This window comes from Condylura cristata, unplaced genomic scaffold, assembly GCF_000260355.1.
Source record: "Condylura cristata isolate star-nosed mole 26May11 unplaced genomic scaffold, ConCri1.0 scaffold00019, whole genome shotgun sequence".
In the NCBI taxonomy this organism is placed as follows: Eukaryota; Metazoa; Chordata; class Mammalia; order Eulipotyphla; family Talpidae; genus Condylura; species Condylura cristata.
The window spans coordinates 30,225,661-30,235,606 of record NW_004567120.1 but is presented as its reverse complement, the minus strand read 5'-3'; positions in this window follow the sequence as shown (position 1 = coordinate 30,235,606).

Genomic DNA, 9,946 nt, shown 5'->3' with positions numbered 1-9,946 from the left:
GGTAACTGCAAATATCCAAATGCTATCATATTTAGAATCTATTGGAGCAGTTTTAAGAGTGATGAGTTCAATTTTAAATATTCCCCTTGTCAACATTTACAAGGTGACAAAATGCACTGTGTTTGTATCTAGTTGGACTTGCAATGAAAAATTCTAGATGCCAATTTTAAATTGTGCAACCCATGCAGCACAGAGTGGAAAGAGCTAGGTTACTATTGAATCCCCTCTGTGTCCTTCCTTGCTTCATGAAACAACAGAATGAGGGGGGAGAAACCAGTCACATAAAGGTGCGATAAAAATGCTGCAGCAAGTCCTACTGCACAAGACTGTTTTTCTCCGGTCCCCACTCATCCTGCCAGCTAGCTTCCAAGTGTTTTTTCCCCTGTTCAATAAGTTCTTCATGCTCTCCCAGTCTTTCTTTCAAACCAATACCTATTTTCCCCTTTTTATCAAATAATGACTCTCTTAGTCATCGCTGCATGTCTCCTGCCCTCTTACAACCTACTTATGACTCAACCTGCTCTTAGCGAGTGGGCTTCCAGACACAGCCATGATTATCAGGCAGAACTTGGAAAAAATACTAAAAGAAAAGGAAAAGTTATAAAACAGTGCCATAGGGTGGTCCTCACACACTCACAGATACAGAGTGTTCTCACAGAGAAGTTTTCATCCCTATGCCAAGAAAGTTACCGGGGAATGGACAGGTTGATTAAATAAATGAACTCATTTGTTTGTTTTTATGTAGAAAATGTCAAAACATGCCCCCTTTTGCATTTGGACATTTTTTCAGGGAAATTGTGAAACTGGTGTGTTTACAAGTGGGAAAAACAATTTCCTATGTTCATATAACTGCACATTAGTTCACACAAAAAACTGTGATTGTAACGATACAAGCCAAGAAGGGTATACATGATGCCATGCACCATCCCAGCCCAACATTTTCACATCAAAATGAGAGAACACAAACTTCCAATAGAAATAGCAATAAGCAAAATAGCTCATTTATATCCAGATTGATTTGCGGAGCATAGTTCTACACTGGACTTTGGCCTGGTAAATGCCTGTTGCCTCCTTGGAAGTCTGAGCTGCCATTTGCTTCAAAAAGAGCTTATTTATACACTGAGAGAATCCTTCCTTAAGAACTCCCTCAAGACTAATGGATTGACTTCTGACTATCCTGTATTAGCCATATGACTTTAAGTAACAGTCTTAATCTTTCTGCGCCTAAGTTTCTTCACCTATAAAATGAGAATAATATTGTATGTTTCGTCTTATAAACAAAATGAGTGTTGATGATTAGGCACAATGTTCTAAAAATTGTTTAGTGGCATCTTTAGGGTTTTCTATATATTTTTTCATGTCATCTGCAAATAGTGATAGTTTTATTTCTTTCCCAAATTGAATTATTTTTCTATCTTCCTCTGGCCTAATTGTCACACAATGTTGAGTAGTGGTGAAAGTGGACATCTTCAAGGAAAAGCTTTGTGATTTTTACCATTGAAAATGATGCTAATATGTGTTTGCCATGTGTGGTCTTTATCATATTGAGGTATGTTTATGTTGTCTGAATAATTTTTTTGAGTTCTTAATCATAAAATAAATCTTGTCAAATAAAAGACGTGGTATATACATACATTAGAATATCACTCAGTTGTAAAATAAATGCAATTGTAGGATAGTGGAAGAATTATGCTAAGTGAAGTGAATTACAAAGAGTAAGAGAAATGCCAGATGATTTCACACATATTCACAATATAAACAGAACAAAAGAATAGACAAAATAAAATAAAACAAACCCTAGAAATCTGACAGTAGAGTTGAAGATACCACAGGGTACCATGGAGAATGGAAAGTAAAGTGGGGTGACAGACTAATGGATTGTGGTGGAGAATAAGGGGTGCTTTGGAGGTGGGTGTGGTATAGTAACATTGATCTGAGGAGCTGTAAGCCTATACCCCTATACCATATGCTGTGTTTTAAACTGTTACTTCTATAAAAATTACAATTTCTAAAACTGTTGAAAATACTATATTTAAAATCAATTATTAAAATTATAATTGCTGTTATTAGTAGCTCCTATACTTCATATTCCTTAGCTGGTGAGTTCTACTAGAAACAAACCAAAATCATAATTCCTTTAAATTTTGCCCATTCATCCCTGGTCTACTCGCTAATTCAGTACAAGACAGATCTAACTCCTTTTCTATATGTAGTAGGTGTTCTATTAATCTATATTATCTTCCAGTAAGTAAAGAAAAATACTGTGATTCTATTTTAGCCACATGCCTGTATTTTCTTTTCTCTGGGCTAAAGAAAATCAATCCACTGAGAAGCTCTGGAAGAAGAGGAAAAGTATAGTATCTGTAGCCTAATACTTCTGCTCCCAACTTTGTTTACTTACCTGATGGCCACTGTCCCCTTGCAAGTCGTTAACTAATGGAAATGATATTTTCTGAGTCTGGAAATGTGAAAACGGTGTCTTAGTGTGTTTTTTTAATTTTCAATCCCAGTCAGTATTAAGGGTTTTTGTATCTGTCCACTCATGAATAAGTAGATGAAAACTGGTCACAGACTTTGTCTCCTAGGCACGATATCTTAAAATTCCCTCATCGCTCAAGCCCAATGAACCTACAGCTCTCAGCTGACTCACAGAATGACTGGCTTTGCCCCTCTACTCCTACAGGAGGGGATTCCACAAATTTCTGATGGCACTGTGAAGCCATATGAGCCCATGTTAGTAACTGATGCCAAGATAAATCACATTCTCTTTTGAAGAGAGGGAGGTTGGGGGAGCGGGGGAGGACTCCAGGAGTTTAGCCCTGAGTTCCCTTTTAGATAAAATAAGTGGACTGACTCTCTAATTTTTTTCTAGGTGTTAATGTTGCAAGATACCATAAGATTTATTATAGAACTCTCTTAGTGTTCATATCCATTCAAAAAAATTATAATAAAAATTAAAAAGATACCTTTTGCCTAAATCCTTAAATCCGGCAAGTTAAAGAAAAGGAAGTGCATATAAGAAATTGCATATAAGTTAAATCTCAGGCTCGATTGAGGAGCTCTATTTCTTCTATATCAAGAAAGTATACCTGAGAACACTGTAAGGTATTCTTGACAGTAGGGTGGTTTCTCTCTTAATCATGCTGTACCTCAATACCTACCATAAAGCCTAGGCATCTGATGTGTACTTAGGAAATATTTTAGGATGTGATAATAGAGGGAAAGAAGGAAATATTGGAGAAAAACTTTTTAAAAGGCATAGTGCTACAACAATATGTTCTGGAACTGCAAAGGCTTAGAGGTAACATAAGGGGACATAAAAGGCCCCCACACTGTAGACTAGCTGAACCTTTCATCAATCCATTTGTGAGCATTCATGGGACAAAAGTCTCCACGACTCTTCTGCCTCCCACTTTTATTGTCAGTAAAATCGTGGTCATGCACTACTCTGTAATTGATTAAAAATTTCCAGACTACAGGCCCTTCCTGGTGGCGCAGCGGGTTAAAGCATAGTACTAAAAAACTAAAGCCACTTCAGCATGAGTTCAATCCCCGCCTGCCCCGGAGGTGACCACATGGCGTGGCAGACCTCTCCTGACCCACCGCTGCTCCCCTCAGCAGTGTACTTCGTCAATCTGCCTGTTCTGCTCCCCACTCTGTCTCTGGTGGATCCTCTCACCACCCCTGCACCTCTGGCCTGTATATCAGTTCTGTATGCATAAATAAATAAATCTTTTTTTAAAAAAGTTCCAGACTATACATCAAGGCTCACTATTCCCACCTGAGCTATCAATGTGCTACTTAGAAAAATTTCCTGTATTAATTTACTCTCCAAAGCAGGCAAACAACTGGTCAATTTTCCAAAATCAAAAGAATTCAATCAACAAAGTTGTATTCCCTTCTCCTACCTCCTTGAATATCTGTGGCACCTAGATAAATGTCTCTACAACAGGCTATCTGGTTTATTTAGAGACAGGGAAATTTCTTGTAATATTCTGATTCATTGAGATAGAACAACACTAAGAACATTTAAGATATTCTGCTTTTAAGGGAGAAAAACTGAAATAGATTCTATCGCAATCAGAATTAAAAATTGTCAAGGGCTCTCTTGCATTCAAATTACATTCAGTCCAGTTTCTACCACTGAAGCTTTGGACAATGACATCAAAAGTTATGAATGGTCCCTAATAGTCCTCAAAGAGTCTCAGTGCATCAGGATTCAATGGTGAGCCCAGATTTGCCAAAGTAACTCAAACATTATGGATGGCTACAGGCTCCTTGGGAAGATTTCAAAAATGGAGGTTGAAATTAAGAAAGTTCTCATCTTATTTGTCAGAGATCTGGAATACCCTATGAGACAGTCAGCTCATGAGCTTGTCTGCAATGGCTTGGTCACATCTTAGCATTGCAGTGGTAGAGGTTATAGCAATGACAGTTATGAACATTAATCAAGTACTCAACATGTGGTGAATTCTATGCTGAAGGCTTTAGACAGATTAACTTGTTAATTCATAATTATTTTATTTAATCCTCAAAACAATCCTATCAGTTAAGTACTAATATATTTACTTATCTGATGAAGAAACTAAAGGGGAAAAGATGTTAAGTAACATGTCCAGGATGACTCACAAGCAATTAAGCTGGTCTGTGACCATAGATAAGGTTCCATGTTGGCCTGACACCCCAAGCACAAATATGATCCACTCTTTGGCCACTCCAAATCATATTCTAACACACAACTTAGTGAAGATTAAATGGCACCAGGTGATGAAAATCAGATGAAACCAAGTTAAAGTTAGAGGGGCGCAACATCAACCAGTCCGAGTTTCCATAAACAGATCCAAACCTTTCTTCTTCTCACAATGAGTAAAAGAATGGCATTTTTAAATGCTGAACAAAGTATTACATTAATATGTAAAACTATAATTTATATGAAAATGTTGTTCTAGTGATTGTTACTTTTGAAATGTCAAGTTAATCTATTCATACCCCACTGTAATAAGAAAAAATTAAGCAATCACTTTATATCTATAAACTCTGTGATCTTTTGTCATCTTATTAAAATCAACATAATTCTTATTATAAGCCAGGTGTCCAGACTACCTTCTACATTGAAAACAATATAAGATGAGCACCTCAGTCTTTAAAATATTCATAGTTCATGCAAAAGCATGATTGTTGGCAGGATAATAACTAGTTTGATTTTTAAAAAGGAGGGGAAGGAAACAAACATTTATTGACTATCTGCATCATAATGTACTAGGTGTCTCCACATACATTATCTTATTAGGGTGAAAATACATATTTCACATGATAGTTTTGAGGATGAAAAGAGCCCATATATGCGAAGGTGCCCAGGGGAGGCAGAGAAAGAATAGAATAACATGTTGATCATTCTCCATGTACCGGGTCCTGTGCTGTGTGCTGTCACATGCATAATTCCCCTGCATACTTGCCCTTGCTATCCAGGTTTTTGCATAAGAATAATAAGGTTCAGACAAATTTCACACAGCTAGTAAATGGTTGAGTTAAGAGTGCAAACCCTGAGTTGATTGAATTTTACATTCATGCTCTTGTCACTTAAAGGCTAGCAAGAGCCTTTTAAAACAGCACTTTAACATAAGGAGTCATAAAAAGAAACACACCAATATCTATGCATTCGTTCATTTTTTTCCAACAAATATGTCTTCAACACATACTGTGCTAAATTCTCTTCATAAATGGTCTCAGTAGAGCTTTACAACATACTGAGTACATGTACCAAAATTACCCTAATTTCACAGGTTTGAAAAATTGGGTCCAAAGCGGTTAAACCGACTTTGTCAGCATCGAAGGGCTATGACGTGGAAGATTCTGGACCAAAAATTAAGTTGTCTGTCTGCAAAGCCTGTAGTCTTTCCAGAATTCCAAGTTACTTCTAGAAGGCAGATTACATCCCCCTATAGGCAAAGCAAAGTATTTTGAATTGTATTGGACACCACTCAGAAGTGGAGACTTCTAGTCCTAACTCTAAGGTTCTACTAATGTACTGACCTCTGTAGCTTAGGAAAGAAAGAGAGAAAAATAAAGAAACGATAGAAAGAAAAGTACTCAGTTATGCTAATCACCCTGGAAGTAGAGGGGATGATCACAGGAAACCACAAAATCTGTTTTGTGCAATAGCATTTCTGAGCTACCTGCTTATTCTCACAGTAAAGATATAGTGATGTCATCTTAAAGCCAGGATTATTCTGCACACACTGTAGGTACCGGAATAGTGTGTGAAGAATTTCATGCAAAACACCATGGTCCTTTCTGCCAAATAAAGAGCAACACAGGAAAGGCTGCCAGAGAATGACAGAACTTGATGAATCGCACAAGAATTCTATTTTCAAGTCACAACGTTGCCGCTAAGAACAGTCTTTTATCATTTAGCTCAGCAACATCCCCTGTGGGCCAAAGACCGTACCTCTAGGTAAGCAAGCCCCGGCCTACTTCTTCCTTCCCTAGGATCAGTGTCATTCTCTGGTTGTAGCGATTCCCACATCTTCCACTCTTGCAATGATTCTCAATATTCTGCCAGTCAAGGATGTGACTTTCTGAATTTCATCCTGAGCAAGCAAATGTGCTTTTCTTTTATTTAAACATGCCCTTGACTCTTTCCCCACAAGGCTATCCTCCCATAACTTGCATCAGGGGAACAGAACTGAAAATCAAGGTTTCCAGAAAATCCTTTCCTGGGTGACCTGAGTCCTTCCTTAGGGAATGGTTGGCCTAGAATGAGAGCCTGGTGTTAATGAGGTGGAGATGGAAGGTTCAAGCTCTGTGGGACCAGTTAGAATCCTGCAAAGGGAAATCCATAGTGTACCAGGAAACGTCTGGGCAACCACGTCCTGAATACAGGCTCTGGATCACAAAGTAGAACAGAGGTAAAAGGTAGGAGGCTTCTAAGCCAACTCTTTAAACTGCACGTACTAATGGGGCAGGTCTACGGGAGAAATAACTGCAGCTTTCACAGCCTAGAGAGTGTGCTAAGTAACAGGGTGCATGTGGTATTAGGGGCTGGAAACCTGGGTGACTTGGAGCAGTTACTTAATCCCTCTGGATTTCTCCTTCTTCATTGTAGTGCCGGGGAGAGCAGTGCTGGGCACGACTTAGGCCGTGGTGTGTATTGAATGCACTTTATGCCAGGCATGGGATTCAGTACTCTACATCTACACTTACTTCATCAATCCAAAGCTTCTTCAAGTTATACATTGTATTGAAATAATAATGTCAACTATAAACGTGGAACCAGTTAAGTGCCTGGCTCGTAGAACACATATAAATGTCAGTTTCACAGCCCAATATCCCATCCTTGTGCCTCATTTCAAAATTTGCCAAAACTAATGGCAAGACCTGATCTGTACAGAATAATGGTGTCAGACAGGGTGGGAGTGCTCAGAGGGCCACACAGCTTTGGGGATGACAAGGAGACAAGGAACAACAGAATTATCTTGAAATATTAGAGCAAATTCCAGCCTTGTCTGTAAATACCTTAGTGAACAAGCGTCCCTTTCGACCCCCAAGCGTACTCTACTAAAAAGAAGTCCATAGGGTCCTCCCTGGCAGCACAATGGGTTAGGACACAGCACTGCAAGCAGCAGCAGCCACTTCAGTGCAAGTTCAATCCCCGGCACTAGAGGTGACACACATGGCGTGGCAGACCTCCCCTGACCCGCCCCCTGCTCCCCCCAGCAGTGTACTTTGTCGATCTTCCTGTTCTGCTACCCACTCTGTCTCTGGTAAATCCTCTCACCACCCCTGCACCTCTAGCTTGTACCCCAGTTCTGTATGCATAAATAAATGAATCTTTAAAAAAAAAAGTCCATAAGTGATCAACACCTTTAAAATATCTTGAACCCTGATAAGCACATATATCTACATAAATTGAAATGTTCACAGGATGCAAACCTATATCCAAACATAAACAAAAAGGAAAAAACAGCCAAACATATTATTACACAGTTACAACTCCACAAACATGCATATTGAAAGTTTACAAACAACACACACACTTTCATACACAAGCTAGTCAGTTCCTGGACTAAATGGACACAATGAATGTTGTCAAAACGAGAACTTTCCACTACTTCCAAGCTTTTCTCTACCCACCCCAACACTTAAGGTTTTTCCCTAAACAGCTAATAAAAAAATTATCAACTTCTCACCTATCCTTGGCAACTGTTGTTTGAGGATTACTGGTCTTTACTTGTTTATTCTCTGGAATCAAGTAAAACTTAGATCTGGAAACAGGGAAAACACTTCACCAAACCACATTTTTGTCCTTCGTTATACTACTTTGTGGAAGATCACCCTTCCTGTACCACACTTCATTATCCACAGAGACAGTTCACAGATAATTGTCCTCGTTGACTAGAATCCTTTCATTTTTAAACATTTTCTGAATTAGTTCACATCCACCTTTCTAAAAGTAACATTAAATCTGAAATAGAGGCCCTCCCTGGAGGCACAGCGGGTTAAAGTACAGCACTACATAGCTGGCCGGGCTGCTTCAATGCAAGTTGGTGAGTTCCATCCCCACCCTAGAGGTGACTCACTTGGCGCAGCTGCCCTCTCCTGTCTTGCCTACTGCTCCCCTCAGCAGTGTACCTTGTCAGTCTGCCTGTTCTGTTCCCTACTCTGACGCTAGTGAGTCCTTTCACCACCCCTGCACCTCTGGCCTGTACCCGCTTTCTGTATGCATAAAAAATAAATAATTTTTAAAAATAAATAAATCTGAGATAGATATTAAGTAAATAACAGAAACAGTGACATCCTTAGCCTATTTTTGTGACCACTGTCTCAAGTGCCATTCTGGGTAGGAATTGAGTTGGTAGCAAAACTGATTTACTATGGCTAGGCTAAGGGGGTCCAGAGAACTTGGTAGTTTCATCATCTGGATCACCATTATTATAAAGCCCACCCTTTTTTGTGGACTTCCTTTCAGTTCTCAGGATGCCGTTATCCCCCCCCCTTTTTTTTTGTTCCTTGACACAGGTATCTGCAGTTTTTCAAGCATTTTCATTGGCTGCCTCAATTGCACTGGTGAAGAAACTTAAGTTCCAGAAGAGGTGGTGACTTGTCTATGATCCACAAAGCTGGATGGTGTAGAATCTAGTTCAAGTTCTTATGACTCTTCTGCCAATGCTTTTAAAACTATACCATAGCATTCCTCCTCACCTAACTACTTCCTCCCCCTCCCCAATAAACTCATATGCACATGCACACTAAGTTCATATTCACCCTTTTAAAATCATACCCAGGAATTTTCCCTCTCTTGTTCCCAGACTATTTTATGACTCTCCATTTCTCCATGCTCGAGTAGACAATGCAATTTCATTTAATCTTCAGGAAAGGATAAGAAACTTGCTGAAAGCCATGCAACCTGGAAATTGTCAAGCCAAGTATGCAATCCAGAGCCATTGGTTTTCAATGCCTTTCAGAAATAATTTGTTAAGAGGGTCTGCGAACAGGCTAATACCATGCAGACACTAATCAACATGAGGATGGAACTGTCTTTGCTTTGCTATTGCAGTCAGTGTGACACAATCATAGTTTAACACTTTTTTCCCAACTAAATTCTACTGTCATAACATTAGATACCTACTGTAGATCTGGCTGACCTAGTGACAGAATACGGGAACAACATCACAGTGTATAAAGGATTCACCAGGGACAGAGTGGGGAGCAGAACAGGCAGATCAAGAAGTACACTGCTGAGGGGAGCAGCGGGTGGGTCGAGGTCTGTCACACCATGTGGTCACCTCCGGGGCAGGGGGGGATCGAACTCATGCGGAAGTGGCTTTAGTTTCTTAGTGCAGTGCTTTAAAAGCACAGGTCACATTGAACTTCTCTAGAACTTTCATAGAGTTTGGTTCTACATTCAGAGCAGTGACACACTGGACTTATTTTTAATATGGTGCAT